Raw genomic sequence first — 27,957 nt, 5'->3', positions numbered from 1 at the left:
TTATGCTACCAGAGTTTCCATCCACTACATTATAATTTAAAATTTGAATTAGTCCTTATAATTTCCATACCATAAAAAAAAAAACATAGATGTATACATAACACATAAAAGTAGAAAAATCTCGAGGGAATTTTTTTTTTTTTTTAATAATTTAGTGTGCTTCATGTTGTGAACAGATAAGAAATATAAAAGAAAGGATCCTAGGATTCTTATTGTTCTGACTTATTGTCTGACTTGTCTTGGGCATGGAAAACCAGGATTGGAGAACTTGAATCTCACTTCCCTTACTTTCCATTCCCTCCTTCAGTGAAGTCGCAAGATTAAAAGAAGCCAGGAGGAATAAATAGCAACAGATCAAGGTGTACCATGGAATATTGAACAAGGAATGGTTGTTGGTAGCAATACACCTGGATTAAGAAAAATAGCTTTATGAAGTCAGGTTTGGGGGTAAGGAGAAAGAGCAAGTAGGGGTGGAGTGGGTAGTGGGGAAGGACGGAGGTGAGCCCACCAGGGAAGGTAGCAGTGGAGGGGAGAGAAGAGGAATCCATGACCACCCATTTGCGATCTACGTCAGCTCTTCTGCTCCCTGACCAGCTCATGAGTCAAGGCAGAGGTTCTTATTTTTGGTTTAGAAAGTGTTATCGCCAGGTATTCAGTAGGTCGCTTTGACTTCTCTTCTACCAAAACACTCACAAAAAGAAAAAGGAGTCAGAGGAAGGAGAAAGAAGCTTAAGTGAGGGCACTGAACCTCTCAAGAGGTTTGTAAAGGTCTCTGAATGGACCAGATTTGCCTTGACTGTGGCAGTGGCCATTTTCCATCAGGTAATGAATGACCAGAGAGATATAGAAACATCACGGCAGCACAGCACTCCAAGCTAGGATGCTGGAATTTCCTCCATAATATTTCTGATAAGTGATCTTCTAGCCTCTTGTTGTTGGGTCCTGTCGAGTTGATTCCAACTCATAGTGACCCCACCTGACAGAGTAGAACTGCCCCATAAGGTTTTCTAGGCTGCAATCTTCATGGAAGCAGATAGCCAGATCTTTCTTCTGTGGAACCACTGTTGTTGTTAGGTGCCGTCGAGTTATTCCAACTCACAGCAACCCTACGTACAACAGAACAAAGCACTGCCCTGTCCTACTATCCTCACAATCATTGTGCTTGAGCCCATTGTTGCAGCCACTGTGTCAATCCATCTCATTAAGGGTCTTCCTCTTTTTCAATGACCCTCTACCAAGCATGATGTCCTTCTTCAGGGACTGATCCCTCCTGATAACATGTCCAAAGTATGTAACATGTATTCTCGCCATCCTTGATTCTAAGGATCATTCTGGTTGTACCTCTTCCAAGACAGATTTGTTCGTTCTTTTGGCAGTCCATGGTATATTCAGTATTCTTTGCCAACACCACAATTCAAAGGCGTCAATTCTTCTTTGGTCTTCCTTATTCATCGTTCAGCTTTCACATACATATGAGGCAATTGAAAATACCATGGCTTGGGTCAGGTGCACTTAGTCTTCAAGGCGACATCTTTGCTTTTCAACACTTTAAGGAGGTTTTTTGCAGCAGAGTTGCCCATGCACTGCATCTTTTAATTTCCTGACTGCTGCTCGCTTCTACGGATGTTGATCATGGATCCAAGTCAAATGAAATCCTTGACAACTTCAATCTTTTCTTCATGTATCATGATGTTGCTTATTGATCCAGTTGTGAGGATTTTTGTTTTCTTTATGTTGAGGTGCAATCCATCCTGAAGCCTGTGGTCTTTGATCTTCATCAGTAAGGGCTTCATGTCCTATTCACTTTCAGCAAGCAAGTGAAGCCACTGAGTGGGTTCAAATGGCCAATCTTTCAGTTTGCAGCTGAGTGCTTTAATCATTGTGCCACCCAGGCTCCTTTTTAGCTTCTCGGGGGCTATTTATTTTGTTTTCAGGCTATTCTAGTTCTCCCTGCTCTGTCCTTTACCACCCCTTCCCATCCCACCCTGCCCAGTTTAACCCCTCTGCCATGAGACACATACTGCAGATGTTTGAGGGTAGCTTCACATGGCCTCTCTCTGCAGCAGCAAACACAACCCCAACCTGTCTGTCTTCTCTCCTCAGCATAAGGACTTCTGGTCTCCTTAATCATTCTCTATATGTGTGCTGACATTAAGTCCTGCATATTAACATTTCAAATATGTGATTTGTGCTCATTTTAACTACTCCATTGTCAGACCACATGTCCCAGATTTTCTTAGGAGAAAAGGTTGCTTTGGACTGACAAGCTCCTCCTTCAAATTATCCTAACTCAGACTCTTTCATCTTGCTTTCTTCCTCCCCTTTCAACTCTTTACGACTTCCCAAATACATAGCACACAGACCTACAAGAGTTGCTAGCCTCTAAAGAAATCTAGACATTATTCTTATAGTACTGAGCAGACCTGGAAGACATGAGTGACTAGAATGTCTTAGGAGAGGGTACAAATGTATCTTATATGGTGGGGAATGCAAGTTGAGAGGCAATTAGGATCTAAAGTTGATATGTATGTTGGACTGGGGCTGAGAAGACAGGGGATAGACTTGGAATGGAAATATTGGGGAGCAATGAGAATGAGTTAACAGGCACTAACCCAAGGCCAGTGATTGAAAGGTGAAGCAATTTGAGGGCAGGTAATGGAAAATGTGGTTACTATTGAGAAAAGAAATAATGTGACTAAAAAGGACATGCAATTTCTAAAGAAATTGTAAAAGAGAGGCTGGAACTCTTCTGAGCCTGTTTTCCTATCTGTAAAATGGAGAGTACTATCCAGTACACCAGTTGTTATAAGGAATAAAAATAAAACATGTAAAGAGCTTAAACCCAAGTTGGCACATAGAAAGCGCTCAACTGGAACATTTAAAAAAAAAAAAAAAACTTGCCATCAAGTGGATTTCCACTCATGGCACACCCCTGTGTTTCAGGGTAGAACTGCTTCATAGGGTTTTCAAAGCCTGATATTTTGGAATTAGATGGCCAGGCCTTTCTTCCGAGGTGCCTCTGGGTGGACTTGAACCTCCAACTTTTTGGGTAGCAGCTGAGTATATTAATCATTTGCATTACCTAGGAACTCCCCAACTGGCTCAAAGGCAACTCTATTCTTGTGAGGAGTTGGGAGACTGAAACAGAAGGAACAGCTAAGAAGCTCTCCCAGTGGTAATAATAACAGCAACATTTATCAAGTGCTCACTGTGTGATGGGCATTATTTAAAAAGTGCTTTACAGAAAGTAATACATTTACTCCTCAGAACAACCTTAGGAGGTAGGGACTGTTATCCCTATTTGTCAGACTGGAAACCGTGGGACCGCGCGGACAATTTACTTGCCTCATGTGCCACAGACAGGATTCAAACGCACAGCACAGCTTGGAATCTTGCACTCTTGACCACCATACTACTCCACCACAGGTGTTCCAGTCAAGGTCAGGGACAGATCTGTGATCGGACAAACCGAAAAGAAAGGGAGGAGCGAACACCCAGCAGTAAGCAAGAGTCCGCGGTGTGTGAGTCAACAGTCCCGGATGAAGGTAAAATATCCCAAATGTCTCCCATTTGGTGAGGAAAGTGACATCGTTGCCAGGGACGAAGGTTTGTTGAGTATTTGGCTTAACATCCTTAAAATGTTTGAGGTTTGATAAAAATTTCGTGGGTCATTTCGGAAATATAAAAGATTGTTTTTGAAAAAATGCCTTGTTTTTGCTTTTTGAACGAAGAACGCTCCGAAACGTCCTTCATCTGAAGTCTGTGTGTCCACTGATTAGTTGTGTACATATGTGACCATTTCTCTCAAGTAGTACATGTTTAAAGAGCATAAGTGGCTTCTTTTTCACACTCCATTTAATTTTACACTGGTTTTACCTCCCTGCGCAGATGGTCCGCTTTTCCTCTCCCTGTGCTTAATTCTCACTGAAGCCAGAGAGTGTGTTTAATGCCCGTGAGGATTCGGTGGAGCCGAGGAATACAGGGGGAGGCGTCAGATGGTGCTAATACTGCAACGACACCGCGGTGGAATCGTTCCTGAAGTTATTACGCATACAACATTCAACACATATTTTTGCAGAATAGTTAATCAAATGGGAAGAAGCACATAATGTTAGCTGAAAATAAAGAAGAATACTAAGTAGTATATGCAAGATGATTCTTAAATGGCAAAATTTAAGTGTAGATAAATGTGTGTTTTTGAAAAAAATATAACTCATATCAAAAAAAAGACCAGGAACTAAAAAATATATGTATATTATTAGTGGTCATTTCTGGGCGAAACGACTTTAGGTAATTTTTTTCCTTTATGTTAATTTGCATTCTTCAATGTTTCTACACTGTATTAATTTTATAATCTGCAAAACCTCAAAATTTTTAAAAAGAAAAGAGACATTTAGAGTTTCCGTTTTTCCTTCTCGGTGTGTTTACGTCTGAATTAGAACTGCAGTTTCTGCTGTTTTTAGCCTTATGGGGGCAGTATTAGTCCCCAGGATTTCCACAGTTGCCATATTATTGGTATTTTGGGGAGAGACTCAAGTGCAGGAAGAAGTGGGGCACTTCATCTTTCACCAGCTGTTAATCGTTTAGCAAAAGTACATAGAAAAGAATTGCTTTTCCTATTACGTAGAAAAAGGAAGTAAGCCAGAGGACAGAAAGAGGGCAGACAGGAATAAAGGAAGAGCCTTCAAAAGAGCCTTCCTCTCAGTGTTCTTCCTTGATGATTACTCTAGGGCTTCAGCCAGCTGCAGCCTGCGGCTATGTTTCCAGCTGTGCTGACTGAGCCTAGGTGATTAGTATGCCAAGTACCCCACTAGCCCTTTTCTGGGGGACGTAGACTAGCCAGTAAGCACAGTAGAGCTGTGGATATGTTGAACATCAAGTGACTGGGCTTTCTGGATAACTTCCAGAAAGTTGAAGTTCTGCCTTTCAGTCACTGAAAAGAGGAAGTGCATAAAACTGAAACCTATAAAGCACTATACTAATGATTTTGTGTGAGATTATTATTATTCCTCTCCTTGAGCTCTAAAACTTTAACATTTAGCCACTGTTACTTTCATAAATGCAGTCGACAACTTTATCGCTTAACATATTTTAAAGAACATGAAAACAACATTACAATGACTTTAAACAATGTATTAGGACAAGAAAAGGGTTATCCATCATTCAGCAATCTGATTACTTTCGTTTTTTAAGCTTTGGAGTGCTTATGCCTATAAAAATAAGAATAACAGAAAATTTGAAGAAAATATCATCACCCAAAATTCCACTACCCTAGAACAACTATCATCAATTCTATGTATTCTCTGCCAGGTTTTTTCTAGAAGCAATGTCTTTAAAGTTAAAGTGTAGCGGATGTAATAATTTTGTAATCTGATTTCCTTTTGTTTTTCTGTTTAAACAGAAGTAGAAGACGATTTAGGGTAATGGTTAAATGTCCAGGCTCTGGAGCCAGCTGGGAGCTTCTTAAAGGGATTTTCTTCTTTTTAAGTGGAAAAGGGATGTTGGCCTGGAGGGATAGAAAACAGGGGTGGAGGGTGAAGGAAGAACCTTTAAAAGAGCCTTAAATGATGTCGTGAATTGAATTGTGTCCCCCCAAAATATCTGTCAGCTTAGCTGGGCCATGAGTGCCAGTATTGTGTGATTGTCCACTATTTTATGTGATTTCCCTATGTGTTGTAAGTCCTATCACTACGATGAAATGAGATGGATTTGTGGCAGTTATATTGATGAGATACACAAGATTAGATAGTGTCTTAAGCCAATCTCTGAGATATAAAAGAGAGAAGCGGGCAGAGAGACAGAGGGACCTCATATTGACAAGAAAGCGTTACTGGGAGCAGAGCACGTCCTTTGAACCTGAGGTCCCTGTGCTGAGAAGCTCCCAGATCAAGGGAAGACTGATGACAAAGACCTTCGTCCAGAGCTGACAGAGAAAGCCTTCTCCTGGAGCTGGTGCCCTGAATTCAGACTTCTAGCCTTCTGGACTGTGAGAGAATAAACCTCTTTTTGTTAAAGCCATTCACTTGTGGTATTTCTGCTATAGCAGCACTAGATGACTAAGACAAATTAGAATAATACCTATTTCATAGGGTTATCATGAGACAAAAATGAGGTAATTCCAATAACATATCAAATACATGACCTGGGACATAGTTGCCAATTCCGACTCATAGAGACCCTATAGGACAGAGCAGAGCTGCCCCATAGGATTTCCAAGGAGCAACTGGTGGATTTGAACTGCTGACCTTTTGGTTAGCTGCCAAACTTGGGACATAGTAAGCATTCAATAAATGGTAGTTATTGTACCCTACGGAAACCCTGGTAGCACAGTTGTTAAGTGCTACGGCTGCTAACCAAAGGGTCGGCAGTTTAAATCTGCCAGGCGCTCCCTGGAAACTCTATGGGGCAGTTCTACTCTGTCCTATAGGGTCGCTATGAGTCGGAATCAACTTGATGGCGCTGGGTTTGGTTTGGTTGGTATTGTACCCTACATATGTTGTTACATGGACTTTATACTAATTATATTAATATCAAGATAAAAAAACCAAAACCCATCGTAAAACCCAGAGTAGAACTACCCCATAGAGTTTCCAAGGAGCGCCTGGCAGATTTGAACTGCCAACCTTTAGGTTAGCAGTGGGAGCACTTAACCACTACGCCACCAGGGTTTCCAATATCAACATAAGATTCCATCAAATAAATGTACTAAATTTCTTTAATCTATTATTGATTTAATTAGTTTTCTTATGATTTTTCAGCATTATAAATAATGCAGGACGTGGCTTTTCCTATGCTTTAGATTATCTCTTGTGACTAGAGATAATTCAATGGGCTTACTGTGTCAATAAATGTATTTATGGCTCTTGATACATTTTACTGTATATTGGTTTCTAAACATGTTCCAATTTACAATGCCATCATCCATATTTGAAAGCAATGGCTTTACTGCACCATCGTCAGGATCAAATATTAGAGTTAATTTATGTGTTTGTGTGTGTTTATAAAAGTCAAAACCAGTGCCTTTGAGTCGATTCCGACTCATAGCAACCCTATAGGACAGAGTAGAACTGCCCCATAGAATTTCCAAGGAGTGCCTGGCAGATTCGAACTGCCGACCCTTTGGTTAGCAGCCGTAGCACTTAACCACTATGCCACCAGTGTTTCCTGTGTGTTTATAGTTCTCACTAATTTGGTGGGAAGCTAATAGCTATGTAAAGGTATTTTTGCTAGGACAGAGCAAAGCCTCTGATAGACTGGCATGTGCAATTAGGAAGTGCTGCCCCCTAGAGGTCCTCCGCATGATCTGAGCTGACTAACTTCACTGTACATATTAGAAAGTTCCAGAAATGTATTCCCATGGAATCTTGAGAACAGATGCCCAGAAATAGCTCCTGATTTGCATTGATCTAGGAACTCAGTGGGAAAGAAGTAAAATTCAGGTCACAGATGGGGCTCAGCATGTGCAGAAAGTTTTGATGGAAAAAAGAGAACCTCAGAAACAACAAAGCAAAGAACCTAGACTGCCGGAAGGGGCTATAGAGTCTTTTGAGGAAAAATCGTCTGTGAGTAAAGATGTATTCCACAGAGTGGTTCAGGTCAACAGCAGGGTCTGACTGCTGGGAGGAGCGTGTTCTTCTCTGCTCTTGTAAAGAAAAAGTATGATACGAAAAGTAGAAATGTATCCCCTGGGGCCCAACATCTCTGCTGTGACAAACTTTCTCTGAAGGAGCTGGTCAGGAAAAGCAGGTGTCTCCAACCAGCTGAAGTGTGTGAGAAGTCCCAAAGTGGGTGCTACAGGCAGTGGTCTGTGGGCAGAATAACCATCAGTGAGGCAGGATGGCTAAAACAGCAGCCACTGAGCCGGGACGGTGATGTTTTGAGCAGCACTCTGATTATATGTGAGACAGTGGGCCTGCCTGTAGCTGCTTGCCTTCTTCTTTCTGAATTGCTGCTTCTGATCTACTGTGGGCTTGTGAACAAGATACCCAGTGTCGGAATTGTGCGTAAAATTTGAACAAAGAGTCTCTGAGACAGACGCTGAGGAATTCTCATATGAGCAATATGCTTGAAGTGTGGTGCGTGGGAATTATAAAACCTATTTTGATGGCTTTATTGTTTCTTTTCTGGTTCCCAGCTCTGTTCTATGCCAAGGAGTTTGCCAAATAGCTGACTTCTATTTTTTAGGTTTCTTTGCCCTCATCCAGGTTCTAGCATATAAAGGCACTACCATAGTGACGTAGAAAAGAATTTAGGCTCTGGAGTCAGACCTGAAAAAGAGCTGGGTTTGAAACTGATCTTCAGAAGTAACTACTGTATGTCCTCGTGAAATTACACGATCTCTCTAAGCCTCAGTTTATTCATCTGTGAAATGGAGATAAGTGGGGTCTCTTGTAAAGACAGGATACACATGTGAAGATTCAATGCACCATGCCTGACATCCAGGAAGAGCCAAAGCGTGTTGTCATCATTATACCAAGAAGTCCCAGCAGGGTGATGAGAGTATTCACTCTTTCTCTTTCTTGCCTGGTGATGAGTTGACCATATCAGGATAATATAGCCAGCTCACTTTGCAATGAGGAGTGGGAATTATACCCAGAGCATTGCTTTATTGATTATGAGACAATATCAACAAAATGGGAAATTTTAATGAGTTTTATAAAATAATGATTTTTTGTGATAGTTAAGGTTGGGTGTCAACTTGGCTGGGCCATGATTCTCAGTGGCTCCGCAGTTATGATGTAGTTTGGCAGTCGTATGATGATGTGATCACTTCCATGATGAGATTTGATAGAATGTGATCACCTCCATGATGGGATCTGCTGTGAGTAGCCAATCAGCTGAAGGGGAGTTTCCTTGGGGGTGTGGCCTGCATGGAATATAAGTGGACTCTCTGGCAAGGCTCATCAGCTTTTGCTGTGCTCTGGATCCTGTTTGTCTGACCTCCAATTCTTGGTATATGAGCTAAGAGCTTACCTGCCATCTTGCCAGCCAAATTTGGGATTCATAGGTCTTTGCAGCCTCTGAGCCAGAGCCCTGCTGTCTGACTTGCCAATCTTGGGTTCTCCAGACCCTGGGGCTACGGGAATCAGGAGAAGGCTCCAGCCTGGCCCATGTTCCAGCCTCTACATCCACATGAGCCATTCCCTTGATAGAAACCTCTCTCTAAATATATGTTTATATGCTCTACTCGTTTTGCTTCTGTAGAGAACCCAGCCTAAGACATTTAGAAAATGGGCAAGCAGAAAATATCCTTATGTCACTTTAATCATAAACTGGCCCTCAGTAAGCATGTGGCTTCTTAGAACAAGTCTTTTAACACTTAGTTGTACAAAATTGATTTCCCCTAAAAAACCTGAAGATCAGATCTTTAAAAGAGATACTTTAAGAACAACATTAATATTTATATTTAAAATTTTCTTTCTCAATTATTTTTTATTTGACTCACAGATGAGGACTAAATATGCATATATACTTTTATGTATATTCATATATACTTTTATGTATATTCATGTGTATGTATGTGTGGCAGTCTTAGTTTACCTAGTTAAACTAAACTAAAATAAAATATAATGCAATTGCATGATAACCTTGGTGAACCTACCCCTTCATACTGTGTCAGGAAATGTATGTTTGGGGCTCCAGATTACCCTCCTTTTTTACCCCCAATACCTTCTGTCTTCCTTACCCAGGTTCAAAGAGAGAATGTGAGAGTGTAAATGATTATAAAATGTCTTTCTCACAGAACAAAGCACACAGCAGAAGAAAACACATGTAATAACCTATGCAAATGTGTAATAAAGACACAATTGTACACAAATGTTCACAGCAGCGTTATTCATAATAGCCAAAAAGGTGGAAACAACCCAAATGTCCATCACCTGATGAATAGATACAAAATGTGGTATAGCTAGCTATACAATGGAATATATTTATATGTAATTACACATATAAGCATATATACATTTATATTTAGCATATTCAACTGAGTGAATATATTAAAATCAACCAGATTGTACACTTTGAGAGTGAATTTTATAGTATGTGAATTATATCTCAATAAAGCTGCTTTAAAAAAAAAGGAAAAAAAAAAATCCACGACAAGGTTCTGATAAAGCTTCTAATTTTCTTTTTATCACACCTATATACAATTTAAGGAGCCCTGGTGGTACAGTGGTTAAAGTGCTCAGCTGCTAACCAAAAGATCAGCAGTTTGTACCCACCAGCCACTCCGTGGGGAAAAGATGTAGTAGTCTGATTCCATGAAGATTTATAGCCCTGGAAACACTATGGGGCAGTTCTATTCTGTCCTACAGGGTCAATATGAGTAGGAATTGACTTGATGGTAATGGGCTTGGTTTTGGGGCATGACGGTATATAATGTCGCCGTATAAGACTTATACCATTTTAATAAATAATGTGAGGGTTATTTACATAAAGCCAACTTTTTCTGAAAACATTTTTATCTTAGAAATCAGAGTTTTCCGGGAAATACAGGGAATATTACAGCAAATTTGCTCAAACCCTCTTGGAAGATTATGGAAATGTTTGCACTCTCTGTTCACATTCACCAGTTGAAGCTTCTGAGGCAATGTTTGTTTTCTGAACATTTAAAGCTTCCTGGAGAGGTTGGAAAATTCTTATAAGGGGTGATGCCAAAACAGTATTACGCATTGACATGAAGAATTAAAGAGTGTGACTAATGATCTTCTACCAAAGCTGCCTCTAAATTCTACCTCTGTTCTCTGCCAATGTGTGTGAGTCTTGTTTTTTCCTATGCCCAATTTATTTAAGCGATGAATTCTTCTAGAAATTGAGAAACTGGCAAGCAATGATAAAACCCACTCTAATAACAAATTTATTTTTTATTGTTTTTCCATTTGATCCTCTTTAAGGATTAAAATGGATAATGCCATCAGTATACTAAAGAAAGGGAGGGGACAGAAATAATATTAAATACTCTAAGTTATCCAGTGTTTTTAATCTTATATGTATGGCAGATGATATTTTTAGACTGGGGATCATTTCTTAATTATCCGTAGTAAAATTCCTACACAGAAAAAAATACATCATGTGACTTGATTCAGAGCTTATTTGGATCCCACATTTAATTATACTTGTTGAGAAAGAATAAATTTCAATCTATAAAACAGATTAGAAATAATGACACAAATCTCCTTACCCTGCCAACCCGGTATTATTATCCATTATTACCAGATATTATCTATAGAATTCAATGAGCTTTTCTGTTTCTAGCTCTTCTAAGAACAGAGCCTCCAGAACAAAACAAAAATAAACTGAGAGGGAAAGAGAGAGAAAGCATGAGAGTGACAATGTCATAGATTGAATTTCATCCCCCAAAAATATGTATATCGATTTGGCTAGTCCATGATTCCCAGTATTGTGTGATTGTCCACCATTTTGTCATCTGATGTGATTTTCCTGTGTATTGTAAATCCTGTCTCTAAGATGTTGATGAGATGGGGTTAGTGGCAGTTATGTTAATGAGACAGGGCTCAATCTACAAGATTGGATTGTGTCTTGAGCCAATCTCTCTTGAGATATAAAAGAGAGAAGTGAGCAGAGAGACATGAGGACCTCATACCACCAAGAAAGCAGCCCCGGGAGCAAATCTCGTCCTTTGGACCTGAGGTTCCTGCATGAAGAAGCTCCTAGATCAAGGGAAGATTGATGACAAGGACCTTCCTCCAGAACCTACAGAGACAGAAAGACTTTCCTTAGAGCTGGTACTCAGAATTTGGACTTCTGGCCTCCCAAGCTGTGAGAGACTAGGTTTTTCTTTGTTGAAGGTACCCACTTTTGGTATTTCTTTTATAGCAGTACTAGATGACTAAGACAGTGTGTCAATACTTTGCAAACTCTTTAAAGTCAAATGAGGTAATTCCTTCCTGAGTCCAAATAGTCTTCTTTTCAGCTGATGTCTCCAAAGAATTCTATGCCCGGCAATGGCTCCAATGTGAGTGAAAAGCAAAGAGGGCCTAGTTTCCAGAGACATCTACCTGTCCTTCCTGACTAGAGACATCTGAATCCAGGGCTACCTCCAACAAGTCTTCATGACACATTTTTAAACTTCTGCCTCAGTCTGAAGTCACTCCTAATGGCCCCACTATTGATATAATGCCTATAATGACTAGGCACCCGTGACAGCTGGTCAAGAACTAATGTACAGCTGTACCCACTTCTGATACCCTGAAATTCACCACAGTTGACTTCATTTTGCACTAATGAACTCTCTCACACCATTCTAACATCCGTAGTTCATGGAACCCATTGCTGTCAAGTCAATTCCAATTCTTGGTGATCCCACGAAACACAGAGTAGAAATGAGCTCCATAGGGTTTTCTTAGCTGTGATCTTTACAGAATCAGATTGCCAAGCCTTTCTTCCATGGTGTCACTGGATAGGTTCAAATCGCCAATCTTTTGGTTAGTAGCTGAGTGCTAACCATTTGTGCCACCCAGGTGATAACACTATTCTTCCATGCAGCAGGTCTCCTTGTTCCTATTCTCACTATACTACCTTGCTTGTCAAGGCATACTTTTTCAATGAACTTGATTTCTCCACTACCCTGTTTGCATGCAGTTTTGGAGACATTTTCAAAGCTCTCTAGTAACAACCCACCACCCGTGGACTAATGGAGCATGCTATCCAGGTCATAACAGAGTACCTGTGTTTGTTGCTAGACATTCTACAGACAGCTAGGTTGGCCTGAGTAGTGAGCCGCGGTGGTACATGCAAACAGGATACTGTTTCTCCCACAGTACATCTACTTCTACATCAATTATTCTTTCTCCATGACTTCCCTGAACTTCCCAGCACCGCCATTTCTCCAGTATTTGAGTAGTACCTGGAAGAATCATGGGTGACTCATAAGATCTTCCAGAATACCTTCCAGTGGCCCAAGACACAAAGCATAAAACAACTGAGTGAGAATAATTCAAATAGGAGACAATATTAGGCTTTCCTCCTAACACACATATCCCTCGCATGCTTCTCAAACTAGAAGACCAAAGTATAGAAGTCATCAACTTCATTGCCTTCCCAAGCCAACCATCCCAGCCTATGTGCTATTCCTCCGACACTTACCGCTCTTTGATGTGTTTAATCCACTAAGGCTTCTCTTCCTACCATATCCCAGAGCCTGCCTCAATAATCTGAATGTGCAAACTCAAGTATATTATCAAAAATACACCAGAAAGCTGGCAGTAATAAAAAAGATGGACAATAACAAGTGTTATTGGGGATTTTGGAGACATCAAAACACTCATATATTGCTGGTCAGAATGTAGGATGTTGTAACCGATCTGGAAAACACTTTGACAGCTCCTCAAATAGTTAAAAATAATGTGACCCAGTAATTTCACTAATAGCCAAAAAAATAGAATCGACCCATATTCATCATGGATGAATGGATAAACAAAATGTAGTATACCCATACAATGGAATATTATTCAACTATAAAAAGGAATGAAGTACTAGTACATGCTACAATATGGATGAACCTTGAAAACATTTTGTTAAATGAAAAATGTCTAATAAAAGTCATAAAAGGCCACATATTGTATGATGCCATTTATATGAAAAGTCCGGAATAGATAAATCCATAGAAACATAGATTAGTGTTTGCCCAGGGCTGAGTGGAGGAAGGAATGGGAAGTAACTGCTAAGGGATATGGGGTTTCTTTTTGGGGTGATTAAAATGTTATAATATTAGATAGCAGTGATGGTTGCATAACCTTATTAATATACTATACACCACTGAATTGTATACTTTTAAAAGATTAATTTTATGGTGTATGAATTATAGTATATATACTTGACTTCCTGGTGTCATGTTGCTCAGCTCTAACACCTAGTTCACTGAGAATGTGGGCCAGAAAAAGAACTGGGAGCTCACCTCCTACCTAAGGAAGTCTTAAAATGCATTAAGACTGTCTACTCATGAACCAATGAACCAGAAAATTACCAGTCCAAACAGGGCAAAAGTTATATCCATTTAAAAGCCAACTATGGGCAATTAGCTCCTGTCTCATGTATTTGCAGTCTGCCTTCTCCTATGTCTCCTCAACCCACCTGTGCTGGTTAATCTCCGCTTGCCCCAGCCTCAACCTCAGCCTATTAATTACCTTTCTCCACCCTGAACTACGAGTTCTAGGGTTAACTTTTACTGGCTCATCTCCTAGGCTTTCCTGCCTTTTGGCATCCAGTTGTGTTTGGCCCATGGGAAGCACCAGAGGTTAGATTGGAGGATAGGGGTGAAAAGATTGGGATATTTATTCTCCTGGTTCTCTTCCCCTTCCCCTTCCCCTTTGCCAACTCTTACCTATGATCTGGCAGTAGCTTCCTTCCTCTAGAGCTATAGCTTCTGTCAGGCAATTCCTCTTCCCCAGCTCTAACTCTTATCAGACTCTACATTTCCCTCCTTTTATTCTTTCAGACCAAGTGATGATAATGGCTTCCTGCTGTTGCTTGTCCCAGATGCTTCACCATCCTTTGCTGGTTCCTTTAATGCTGCCCACATCTGTTTCCTGCTGGGACATTAGCTGATATACTACCCCTTTCTCTTTGTATCTCCTTGGCTCTCTAATCCTAAAACTTCTTGGTGCAACTTCCAATACCCACTTCTGAATTCCTTCCTTATTCTCGAGGAATAACTACTCTGATGGGTGGGGAGTGGGAAAAGCATTGCATATTTACAATTTCTCTTTTTTTTTCTTTGAATATTATAGAGGGATGAAAGCTATCTGGGGCACAGATGCAGGGCTCCCTCTACCTAGGGCATTAGTGTCTTAGAGGGACAGGGATAGAAAGGGCTCAGTGGACAGTCTGGCTCTGCACCAATGGAATTTTTAGAGGCAGCCTGGTATCCAAGTTGCCCTGAAGTACTTAGGGCCTCAGCACTCAACGATTGTTATTTCTAAACCCTGTAGTTTTTGTGAGTGAGGACTGGTGTTACAAAGACCAGGAAAAGAGTAATCTTTAGAAAGCTAAGATAGTTTAGGGCCAAGGCAGAGCCTGACAAAAGCCTACCATTTTTTAATTGTATAAAATACAGATCTTCCAATGCCAAAAGTTTATGATGAGTCGAACTCCCTATCCTAGCCCAATCATCCCAAGACCACTGAAAATAAGCCCTTCGTCAGGCAAAATCGGGTTTATTGAACCATTGCAATGAGGGAGACCACACACCAGAGGAACAGTGAGCTGTCTCACCAAACAAAGGAAAAGAGAGTTAGCACGCTAGAATTCTGGGGAAGGGTAAAGTTTAGGTGACTTAAAGGGCTATGTAAAGTGGTCAAAATCACATCCAAACTGTAAAGTAGACCCAGCACCTTGTTCCCCTGGAAACAAAAAGTTAAGATAGATGTGGAATGTTGGTCCAAAAACACCTTATCTGTGGCTCTGCACCTGGGTTGGAAATTGAGATGGCTTCTATGTGTCAAAAGAACTTAGATCCTCTAGACAAGAGTCGGTTGTTTTATTCTTACTGATATAATTTCAAACAACAAAATTTCAGGCCATCTGTAATTTTAGAGAACACAGTTTCTCAGTGAGTAAGAAAGAAGAGGGCTGTTATGACACTTTACAGCTGCACTGTGTCCTTGGGGGAATATAGTTTCCTGTTTACTGAGCACCTTGCTTTATCTATGTCTATCATTCCCATCTGATGAATGGTAGGACAGCTTTTTACAATGCAAACTGATTTTTACTTTCTCACGCCCTTGATGAGCTGCACTGGACATGTAGCAAAATGCGTAAGCAAGAAATAAACTTTTGTAAGATTAAGCTGTTGAGTTTTGTTTTTTGTTTTTTTTTAGCCAGAGCATACCTTGCCTATCCTGGTTGTCAGAGAAATTTTTATTTTAATTAAGTTCTATAAAATGAGGCAAAGGCTTAGGGCTGATAGCAGGTGGCAAAAAAACTGTTACTGGAGGATGGAAGGATGTATATCCATATTGTGCAGCGGCAAAACATTTGGTAAAATGGTCATCTGAGGTAATTTGGAAGGCACATCAAGCTCATTATCATTTTGTAGCCTTAGAAGAGGAGGTTGGAAAATAGTGTTAGTAACCTGTGTTGGTTGCAAGCAGAAAACGGAATACAGAATGTCCGCAAATTCAGAAAGAGGCAACCATTTCTGAGCCCCAAGCAGCAAAAAGTAACATTGAGAAATGCTTGGATGGCAAAGTCTGATTAAAACTCAGCCCTGTTGCAAGGATCCATCAAGGGTACAGCCATTGGACGTATTATTAAAACCTCTGTATGGATTAATGTGGCACTTTCTTTTTTTTTTAATAATTTTTATTTATCTTTAAGTGAACGTTTACAAATCAAGTCAGTCTGTCACATATAAGCTTATATACACCTTACTCCATACTCCCACTCACTCTCCCCCTAATTTGTCAACCTGCTCCCTCCTTCCAGTCTCTCCTTTCGTGACAATTTTGCCAGTTTCTAACCCTCTCTACCCTCCTATCTCCCCTCCAGACAGGAGATGCCAACACAGTCTCAAGTGTCCACCTGATACAAGTAGCTCACTCTTCGTCAGCATCTCTCTCCAACCCATTGTCCAGTCCCTTCCATGTCTGATGAGTTGTCTTCAGGAATGGTTCCTGTCCTGGGCCAACAGAATGTTTGGGGACCATGACCGCCGGGATTCTTCTAGTCTCAGTCAGACCATTAAGTATGGTCTTTTTACGAGAATTTGGGGTCTGCATCCCACTGATCTCCTGCTCCCTCAGGGGTTCTCTGTTGTGCTCCCTGTCAGGGCAGTCATCGGCTGTGGCCGGGCACCATCTAGTTCTTCTGGTCTCAGGATGATGCAGGTCTCTGGTTCATGTGGCCCTTTCTGTCTCTTGGGCTCATAGTTATCGTGTAACCTTGGTGTTCTTCACTCTCCTTTGATCCAGGTGGGTTGAGACCAACTGATGCATCTTAGATGGCCGCTTGTTAGCATTTAAGACCCCAAACGAATGTGGCACTTTCTATTGGACAAAATGGCTCAGGGTCAAAATGAAATAAACTAAAAAGGTGAGGTTTTCCCACCAAAGCCAGATAGGCCAAGAAAGATAACTGCAGTTGAGAGGAAGAGAGGATGAGTGAGCAAAGAAATACAACAAATTCAAGAAGTATGACTAAGGAGAAATGAAAACATATGCCCACACATATGTGGCATTACTCATAGTAATGTTCATAGCAACATTATTCAAAATAGCCAAAAAAGTGGCAACAAGCCAAATGTCCATCAGCTGATGAATGAATAAATAAAATGTGGCAAATCCACACAATGGAATTATTTGGTTATAAAAAGAAATTAAGTACTAATTTATGCTATGACATGGATGGACCCTGAAAACAGTATGCTAAGCGAAAGAAGCCAGTGAAAAAGGACCGTATATTGTATCATTCCATTTATATGAAATGCTATATAAGGCAAATTCATAGAGATAGAAAATGCATTAGTTGTTGTCTAGGGCTGAGGTAGAACGCTCCTTAAAAGCAAGGATGGCGAGACTATGTCTCACATACTTTGGATGTGTTATCAGGAAGGACCAGTCCCTGGAGAAAGACATCACGCTAGGTAAAGCAGAGGGTCAGCGAAAAAGAGGAAGACCTTCAATGAGATGGATTGACGCGGTGCCTGCAACAATGGGCTCAAGCATAACAACGATCATGAGAATGACACAGGACCAGGCGGCGTTTCCTTCGGTTGTACATAGGGTTGCTGTGAGTTGGAACTGGCTCGATGGCACCTAACAACAGGACTGGGGTGAGGAGTGGGGAGTGACTGCTAATGGGTATGTGGTTTCTTTTTCGGGGGATGAAAATGTTCTGAAATTAGATAATGGTGATGGTTGCACAGCTCTGTGAATAAACTAAAACCCACTGAATTGTACATATTAAAAAGGTGAATTGTATGGTATGTGTATTACACCTCAATAAAGCTGTTACAAAAAATAAACAAATAAAAAAAGAAGTGTATCTAGAAAAGAACTGTGGGTGTGGCTATTGGCATACGGAGCTGACTGGAATCAGATGAGAATATTATTAAATTTTTGAGAGAGTTGAATTGTTAAAGCGATCACTAGCTAGCCTAGAAAACAAAAAGACTGTGATTGGTCATTATTTAAAACAACCCTTGGCCCTAACCTTCTATAAATAGGAAGTGGGCTGAGAAACCTGCCTAGACCCTAAGGAAAACATACTAATTCACACATCTGATTAGGCTAAAGTTGATATCAGAAAAAGAAGAGTCTTACAGGTGGTCACTCAAGGGCTATGGAGAAAAGTGGATTGAGGAGTCCCTTCAAGAGCAGAATTGGAGCCTAATTAAGGAACTTACCTCATCCCAGGGTAGGGAGCCCTCCCAAACCCAGCAGGATTTTAGAATTGCTATAGACACTAACTCCCAAACGGGAGTGTTTAGCATAGTTACCCTGTCCCCGTGCCCCACTGTAGAGTGTGGAGAGCTGATAACTTGTCTTTTTTGTTCATAGTCCCTGGATCAAAAGGAGTCAAAATCAGACCTGATACACACGAAACAGCATCACCCCCAATGAAGAGACCACCATATACTCCCAGAGGTACTAGACTTTAAGTCTGATGCCCTAGATGAGAGTTCTTGGCTGTCTTTCTCAAGGTGAGTATATTTTGAGTTCGTGAGAGAAAGGAAACCAAATATTTGGTGACCAGAATGGTGGGCTGTGATGTCACTACTAATTTTCAACAAATGCTTTCAGTTCTCCCACTTCCAGGCATTTAGTGGGTTTGAGGGTTGCTATGAGTTGGAATCGACTCGACGGCACTGGATAGTGGGTTTGTACTTGTCCTTGGGACCATGTGACTTGCTTTGGTCAATGAAATACAGCGGAAGAGATGCATGCACTTCCAGGCAGAAGCTTAAAGAGCCAGTACACAGTTCACCTCATTCGCTTCCTCCTGAGGTGCCAAGCACATGTTGAGATGATGCTTCCGTAAGCCTGAGACCACCCTGCTGACGCTCACTGGACAGGTAGCACGAGTGATAAAGGAACCTTAGATGTGTTAAGCCATTTACATTTGTGGGGTTCTTTGTTATCATGGCATAACCTACTCTGATACCCCAAACCCAAAACCAAACCCTTTACCGCCAAGTCGATTCCAGCTCAGAGGGACCCCATAGCAACCCTATAGGACAGAGTAGAACTGCCCCATCGAGTGTCCAAGGAGCACCTGGTGTTTTTGAACTGCTGACCTTTTGGTTAGCAGCCATAGCGCTTAACCACTACGCCACCAGGGTTTCCCTGATGCTCATAGTAAAATCAAAATCCCTTGGGTAAGCAAAATGCATGCTGCCATTTGTGCCCCGGGAGAGATCATTTATTTACTAGATATCAATAATGAATCACTACTGCTGCTGTTGTTAGTTACTGTAGAGTCAATTCCGACTCATGGTTTCCGTGTGTACAGAGTAGAACTACCCCACAGGGTTTTCAAGGCTGTGACCTTTAGGAAGCAGATTGCTAGGCTTGTCTTTCAAGATGAAACTGTGTGGGTTCAAACCATCAACTTTTTGGCTAATAGTCAAGCATTTAACTGGTTGCACCACCCAGGGACTTTCTAGTCAATTCAAGAATCAGTTCGTTGTTGTTTCACATTGCCTTACCACAGAAACATCCAAGCTTTCCTCCAGGCAGAACCAGTAAAGAGAAGAGCATTTATGTACATGAAAAACCCTCACTAACCATTAAGTCTTTGACGCATTGTTCTGCCGTTAACTACTGGTGACTGCGTAGTCCAGGAAATCCCTTCTCTATTTTCACCAGTGCATACACATTGCTGACAATCCCATTGCCGTAGAGTTGATTCTAACTCATAGCGACCCTACAGGACAGAGTAGAACTGCCCCATAGGGTTTGCAAGGAGGATTCAAACTGCCAACCTTTTGGTTAGTAGCTGTGGCTCTTAACCACTGCAAATTCATTTGTACATTGTAATTGTTGAAAGGGAATAGAGAGAACGAAGTATTGATTTAATTGTTTATCATTTAGTTCTGGAGATTAAATCATTCTTTCATTCAATAAATATTTATGGAGCATATAATATGAGCTGCTAAAGAGATCTTTGTAAAGATGAATCTATGCTTGTCAGTCTCCTTTAAAAATACTTTTGATAATTTTCCAACTACTACGGCAAGATATGTTTTATAAGTGGCACAGGATTTTGAAACTTGGATTTCAGTTATAAAAACATATGCCAAATTTACTTGTAATTTGGTTATTCTGGGAAGAGGATATGTAATATGTCCAATTATCAGCTCAAACACCTCTGTGGGAACTCACCCCAGACCCTATAAGCTGAGCTAGGTATCCTTCTTTCATATATTTCATATATTGCAACCTCTACCATTGATGGTCTGCTTATCTGTTATCTCACTGGAGTGTGAGTTCTTTAGGGCAGTATATCTTTGTACTCCCAGTCGCTGGCAAACAATAAGTGATCAATACATAACATTAACAACAATAATAACTGACTGAAGGTTTACCACCTATCATCACTAGGCTAAATGCTTTACACATATCTCATTTAATCCTAATAACAGTCATGTGTAGGTCCTTTTAAGGCAAATATTAGTTGAATGAGCCTCCAGGAGTCTTCCAGGCTTCTGGGATCTCCCTGTTTCTGAAAATGCAAATCAAATAGCTCCTACCGTAAATACTGTCCTTCCCCAAATTTCTACACATTTCTAAGGGCTTATTATTTTTTTTTTTTCAGGGAATTCCTAGGTAGCACAAATGGTTCAGTGCTGGGTTGCTAACTGTGGAGTTGGAAGTTTGAGTCCACAGAAATGCCTCAGAAGAAAGGCCTGGCAATCTGCTTCTGAAAAATCAGTCATTGAAGACACTATGGAGTACAGTTCTACTCTGATGCACATGTAATCACCATGAGTCAGACTTGACTCAACGGCAACTGTTTGGTTCCCCCACCACCACGATTCCATGGCAACTTTGTGCGTGTGTTTTACTTTTAAATTATTTTCATAGTCTCTTCTTTTTCTCTTTCTCCTGAATTGTTGACCTTTTTTCCTGTGTTGTATTTTGGCCCTATCTCAAACATGGAACCTAACTTCACCAGGCATTGCCAGCATAGGATGATTCCAGGTAGCAGATCTCTACAGAAGTACTGAGGGATATCAAGTAGCATGTTACATTGCAGCACAGCAAACAGTATAAAATTGAACATTAAACAGAATGTCTCAGAAAGGGTACACAAGAAACTGCCAATGGTGGTTGCCTCTAGAGAAGGGAACTGGAGGGTTGCAGTAGAAAGCAGGCTTTTAATTTATACCGTGAGCTTATAGTCCCTCCTTAAGAAAACAGATACAACTTACAAAATTGTTTTAAAAATTATTCTGTTCTTAAAAGTCCCTTGGCTGTTCTCATACTGAGAACATTTCCTCTGGCTGCCCCCTGTAATACCTCAGCTTCTTCCATGTGGCTGGACCCTCTCCCTCCCTTCTATCTTCTCTGCTCTGAACCCTTTATTCTCCACACCTTTCTTTTTCAGTTCTCCCTTAACTGTAACTCTTCTTCGTTTTCCAGACTATTCCCAGCGGAGGAGAGAAGGGGACGTTTCACCTTTCATGTTCAAAGAGGCCATTCCACTTTCTCGATAAATTATGCCACCACGTAGGAACCTGCAGTTAATTTTTATTTTAAACACCATATTTTTCTCTAGCTGCTTCTTGTTGTTGGGTGCTGTCCAGTCAATTCTGACTCATAGCGACCCCATGTGACAGAGTAGACCTGCCCCATAGGGTTTTCTTAGCTATCATCTTTATGAAAGCAGATTGCCAGGTCTTTCTTCTGTGGAGCTGCTGGGTAGGTTCAAACTGCCAACCTTTCAGTTAGCAGCTGAGCACTTAACCGTTGTACCACAAGGGCTCTTTTCTATATAACTATTATTTCCCTCGTTACGGAAGTGTAAACTTAGGAAAATCACATTCTTAAGGCCACACAGCTAGGAAGCGAAGCACTGGAATTCAAATCCAGGTATGGGTTCAAGCCTGCTCTCTTAATTCTGTACTACTTTAAATTTTTTGTTGCCATTGAGTTGGTTCTTGGAGACCCCATGTACAACAGAACGAAACATTGCCTGGCCCCGCACCATCTCCATGATCATTGGTATACTAGAGCCCATTTTTGTGGCCACTGTATATTTTGAGTACTTCCCAACTAAGGGGCTCATCTTCCAGCACTGTACTGAAAATATTCTTTTGTGGTCCATAGGGTTTTCATCAGCTAAGTTTTGGAAGTAGATCACTAGGCCTTTCTCCTTCTACACTTTCTTAGTCTGGAAGCTCCGCTGAAACCTGTCCACTATGGATGACCCTACTGGTATTTGAAATACCGTGATGCTGGTACCAGTGACATAGCTTCCAGCATTACAGCAACATGCAAGCCACCATAATACAACAAACTCAAAGGCGAGCAGTAGACATTAATTATTATTGTCTTATTTACTACATCACTTTGTAATAATGCTTCTAATGTTAAATTGTAGTTAACTGTTCTCTTCACTTGATTATGGACTTCTTACAAGGAGCAAAAGCCTTCTTCTTCATCTTTGGATGCTTGATGCTTATTTATCTCAGAGTCTGACACAGAGTCATCTGGAAACTGAAGGCACTGCCAAGAATTGGGCCAAGACCCAGCTCAGGGCTTAGTCTGGGATGGCACTGTGATGGAGTCCATGTAGTAACTCAGCATCTACCCTATTCCATGCTCTGGAATAGTTTCTGGGCTGCAGGGACAAAAAGCACATAATCTCCAAACTCAAGAAGCTTCAGCCTATTGGGCCAGCTAGACAGTGAGCCTTAGAGAACAGTCAGACGGGCTTGGATAGAACACAAGTTACCATAATAACCCAGAAGGAAAAACAAGCCAGAGGTTAGGGGAGACCTTTGGAGAAGGTGGTGCCTGATCTGAGCCTTAGTGAACAAAATGGAGATTATCTATCAGAAGAACACGAAACAACGTTGCAGGCAGAAGGAAAATTGTATACAAAGGCATGGAGGTGTAAGATTGTGTTAGGTTTTGGGAGCTGGAAATAAATGTTTGTAGTTGGAATATGGAATGGGGAGTGGGATACTGCTATGACATGAGGCTGGGGAGTGGGAAAAGTCCCAGTGATGATGGGTCACAAAGAAGATTTGGAACTTTGTGCTGATAGTTGCAGTAGGAAGCCATTTAGAGTTTTGAATTTTTTGTTTGCTTGTTTTGTTTTTTAATATTTTATTGTGTTTTAGGTGAAAGTTTACACAGCAAATTAGGCTCCCATATAACAATTTTTATACAAATTGTCCCATGACATTGGTTACGTTTTTCACAATGTGTCAGTCAGCATTCTCGTTATGTCCATGCTATTTGTTCTGTGTCCGTTAATCTAGCTTCCCTATCCCTCCTTACTGTCTCATCTTTGCTTTAGGGTAAATGTTGACCGTTTGTCTCATATAGTTGATTATTTAAGGGAACACGGTACTCACATGTGATATTGTTTATTTCATAAGCCAATCTATTATTTGGATGAAAGGTGATCTCTGGGAATGGCTTCAGTTTCAAGTTCAAAGAGTATCTTAGGGCAATAGTCTCAGGGGTTCCTCTAGTTTCTGCTGGTCCAGTAAGTCTGCCTTTTTTAGGAATCTGAGTTTTGTTCTACATTTTCTCCTACCCCTTAGGGTTTTAAGAAGAGAACTGAGTGATCATTTGTTCTGTGGAAAAATTAGTCTGACTACAATTTTGGGAATGGATTGGAAGGAGCAATCCAAAGGTGAATTCCAGAAGTGCCAGTGGCCTGAAACTATCTGAGAAGCATCGCTAGCCAAAAACTTCCAGAAGGGCCCTGTCACTCAGGGAATACAGCACAGATGCCAGAAATGGAGGCTGAAAGCCAAGCCCAACAGTCACAAGGAAGCTAGTGTCAGAGAATCGCTGCAGAGGTCAAATGCAGTGTCCTGGACCAGGCTGAGCAGGAAGGCAGAAAGTGGGTCCCAGTGTGGGGCATGAGTTCCAAGACTGGGTCTTTGGAGGACCTGCAGGACCAGCAGCATCATAGAGGAAACCTCAAAGCAGCAAGGCAGGACCAGAAGCAGCCAACCTTCGGTACCTATTTTGTACCCAATGTAGCCTTTTTTCTTCTGCTATTGAACTACATTGAGATTTTGAGTGATTATTAATTCAACAATTATTCAACGACTTAAAACTTGGGGCACAGATACCAATAATTGGTAGGGGTATTAGAAGGCACCTGCCTTCCTTGTAGCCTGGCCTGGGGGGAAAGCCTGATGAGTTCAGAGTTTATGGGGTTGTATAGACACCTCATCATATCAAGCAAGCTAAAGAAAGGGTAAATAGAAGAAACCAATATTTATTGATTACATATTAGGTCAGACCATATAAAATTTCCATTCTTGTAGGTGAAAAATGATAGAAAATTGGCAATTTCATATGGTTCAACCTGGGTAAAAGTCACCTTTTTATAGACATCAGAAACACTTAATTGGATCAATCAGTCTCATTCATGGCATACTCTCATCATTGGCCCAAACAGGCACCCTTTTGTCTATCAACCTTTTTCCATCTTTCATATATGGGCAGTGAGAACAATGGGCTCAAGCATAACGATTGTGAGGATGACACAGGACTGGGCAGTGGTTCATCCTGTTGTACATAATAGGGTCACTATGAGTTGGAACCAACTGGATGACACTCAACAACAACATAAATGGACACCCGAGAACTAGAACATCAACGCTACCTTCCATCTGCCTGTGTTCTCTCCCTATCATGCCTTCCTTCCCCTCCAAAATTAACCACTGTCTTCAATGTCATCTATATCATTCCTCTGATTCTTTCTTGTTTTATCAAGTATTTAAGTATACTAACCAAGATATTGTTTAGTTTTTGAACTTCATAACAAGGCTATAATGCTAATGTAGTAATATTCTCAGATTTGCTTTTCTCAATCAAGTTTTTAATACTAAAATGAACTGTAGTCATTCAAGTGCTGTATGATATTCCATTGTGTGATACACAGTGAAATGTATTTTTTTGTATGTCACTTTATTTAATCTCCAGAGCAACCCTAAAACTGGTGTTTAATATTGATCTTCATATTTAAAGTGAATTGGTTAAGCACATGGTATCTGGATTAAGGCTTGAGTCTCAACTCTACCACTTTCTAGGCAAATTTCTTAACCTCTCTACAAGTTTCAGTTTCCTCTTCAGTAAAATACAGGTTAAAAAAAAATATTTGCCTCAGGGAATTGTTGTGATTACCTCCTGCATATTACCTAGCACATTGTTGTTGTTAGGTGCCTTTGAGTTGGTTCTGACTCGTAGCAACCGGATGCACAATGGAAAGAAACATTGCCCAGTCCTGTGCCATCTCACAATTGTTGCTATGTTTGAGCCCATTGTTGCAGCCACTGTGTTAATCCATCTTATTGAGGGTCTTCCTCTTTTTCGCTGACCCTCTACTTTACCAAGCATGACGTCCTTCTTCAGGGACTGATCCCTCCTGATAACATGTCCAGCCTAGCATATGGTGAGCATAAATCATGTGAGTTAAGGTTTATTAAAATGAGTAAACCAAGACATGGAGAATTTAAGGAACTTGCTGAAGATCACATAGTTGTAGTGGCAAAGCCAGGACTTGAACTGATCTCTACACAAACAAAAGGTCATGTTCTTTCCTTTGTATCATAAAAGCTGTCCAGAAACAGCGTGGCATAGTGACATGTGTGAAACAATTACCGGTATTGTTGAATATTAACTCTTGTTCAGTAAATATAGTAAAACCTGCTACAGCTTATCAGTGTATTATTGTGTACTTTTTTTTTTTTTCAAGAGGAAAGTGTGCATATTTAAAATATAATTCACTGGTCTCTTCTCCACAAGCCACGGAATGTCCCCCTGCTTGCTTCATTGCCCCCATACAGGCTGTTTAAGAACTAAACATTTCTTTTTGGAGCAGTTTTTGGGAGAAGAACATTTTCAAATTTATGAGGCTCAAATACATTTTGAGTGGAGATTTTCATATTCCACCTATTTCCTTCTTCGAGTCTTTCTGTTTAAGTATCTGTTTAAAAATACAACTCATCTATCTGGAGCAGAAGGGTTATAAACCATGAGCTCCACGTCTCTTGAGACTTACAGTCACTGTACAGAGGAAGTATAAAGAAAACCAAAGAAATGTAGCTTATATTTGGCTTGGAACATAGCATGATTCCAGGATAGGATTCTGGAATGTTGTACCTATTAGTAGATTGAATACTCTGGCAGAAAAATGTTATCATTTACCAAAACTTACTTCCTCTTAAAAATAATCACGTGCTTGCTGAGATTGCATCTTTAAAACAGGCATCCTCAATGTATTTGGTTCCTTTTATTGCCTTTAACCAGATAACTCATTTTTAAAAAATTATATTGACATGTCATTTTTTGCATTTTTGGTAAGAATATATGATAACTTTGGTATTCTTTCTCATTTTTGTTTCCTTTTGTTATTGTTGTTAAACCAAAAAACCAAACCCATTGCCATCGAGTGAATTCCGACTCACAGTGACCCTATAGGACAGAGATGAATTGCCCCATAGGGTTTCCGAAGAGCAGCTGGTGGATTCAAACTGCCGACCTTCTATAGTTAGCAGCCATAGCTCCCCATAGCTCTTAACCACTGCACCACCAGGGCTCCGTTATTGTTGTTAGTTGCCATCAAGTCAATTCCAGCCCACGGTTACTCCATGTGTGCAGAGTAGAACTGCTCCACAGGGTTTTCAAGGCTCTGACCTTTCAGAAGCAGATCGTCAGGCCTGTCTTCCAAAGTGTCTCTGGGGGGTTCAAACCGCCAACCTCTAGGCTGGTAGTCGAGCACTTTACCATTTATGCCACCCAGGGACTCCCTATATAACTTTGAAAGTTTAAATGTAATATATTTAGGATCCAGGAATAATCCCCCAAATCCCTGAGAAACGTAATTCAGAGGATCAGTTATATGATTGTCTTTTTAAAGACCTCCAGAACTAGATCTAACTGAAAGTCTACTTTTAAATGCTTTCTTCCCCTACCTATTTAAAAAGAATGATTTTTTTCCAGCAAACCAAAGACAATTCTTGGCAATGACATAATTGTTGACTGTTAGGTGCTGTCGATTCCAACTAAAGAGAACATGATCTTTTTCAGCAAACCAAAGACAAGTCTCGGCAATGTCAAAATTGCTTATTGTTAGGTGCTGTCAGATCAATTCTCATAGGGACCCCATGTTAGAGTAGAGCTGACCCATAGGGTTTCCTAGGCTGTCATCTTTACAGGAGCAGCTCACCAGGTCTTTTCTTCTAGAGCCACTGGTGTGTTCAAACCACCTATCCCTTTCAGTTAGCATCTGAGCACTTAGCTGTTGCACCACCAGGGCTCCTAATTGTTGACTAGGGGACAGTAAATAAATGGACTGTGTGACATTCATGTTCATTTTCCACTTTGATTTCTGCACTTGCTTGCACCTGAGAGACACCTGGAAGGACTTGAGTACTCAGCAACACAGTCAAGGAGACCTGGGTATAATCATCTGTATATAAAACCCTGGTGTCAATATTGAGGTTATTGGGTTGTATGGAATTGCTTGGAGAAAGTTCCCTTGCCCTTGAAACCATTCCCAAGCATACCTGCAACTCTCTGAATTTTGTTTCAGCTTTAAATACCTGAAATTTACAACTCCAAGCTTTTAAGGCTACCAATAGAACATACCTGAGCTATTATCCTCTGTATCTCAGTAACCCTCCCCACATCATATCATTCAGGTAAGCTATTTACTCATCAGCTTGCCCAGGTTTCTCTCCAAACTTATAGAAAAGTCATCTCTTCCAAGGCTAGTTCAATGAAGCTGAACTAACCTGATTTCTTC

The 27,957-nt window shown here is 40.7% G+C and overlaps 1 long non-coding RNA gene across 2 annotated transcripts; it reads left to right on the top strand.

The window, feature by feature from the left end:
• The first annotated feature begins 217 nt into the window (after window positions 1-217).
• LOC135231215 (uncharacterized) lies at window positions 218-27,860 on the top strand. 2 transcript variants are annotated; one of them, XR_010321867.1, is made up of 5 exons: window positions 218-3,545; window positions 3,889-17,788; window positions 18,516-18,658; window positions 20,773-21,007; window positions 21,600-27,860. It is a non-coding gene; the product is annotated as an uncharacterized LOC135231215 (long non-coding RNA). The 2 variants fall into 2 exon arrangements; XR_010321866.1 differs by having other exon boundaries at window positions 20,773-27,860.
• The last annotated feature ends 97 nt before the right edge of the window (window positions 27,861-27,957 follow it).

The sequence above is a fragment of the Loxodonta africana genome, chromosome 4 (genome assembly GCF_030014295.1).
Source record: "Loxodonta africana isolate mLoxAfr1 chromosome 4, mLoxAfr1.hap2, whole genome shotgun sequence".
In the NCBI taxonomy this organism is placed as follows: Eukaryota; Metazoa; Chordata; class Mammalia; order Proboscidea; family Elephantidae; genus Loxodonta; species Loxodonta africana.
This window is presented reverse-complemented; position numbering and strand designations above follow the sequence as displayed.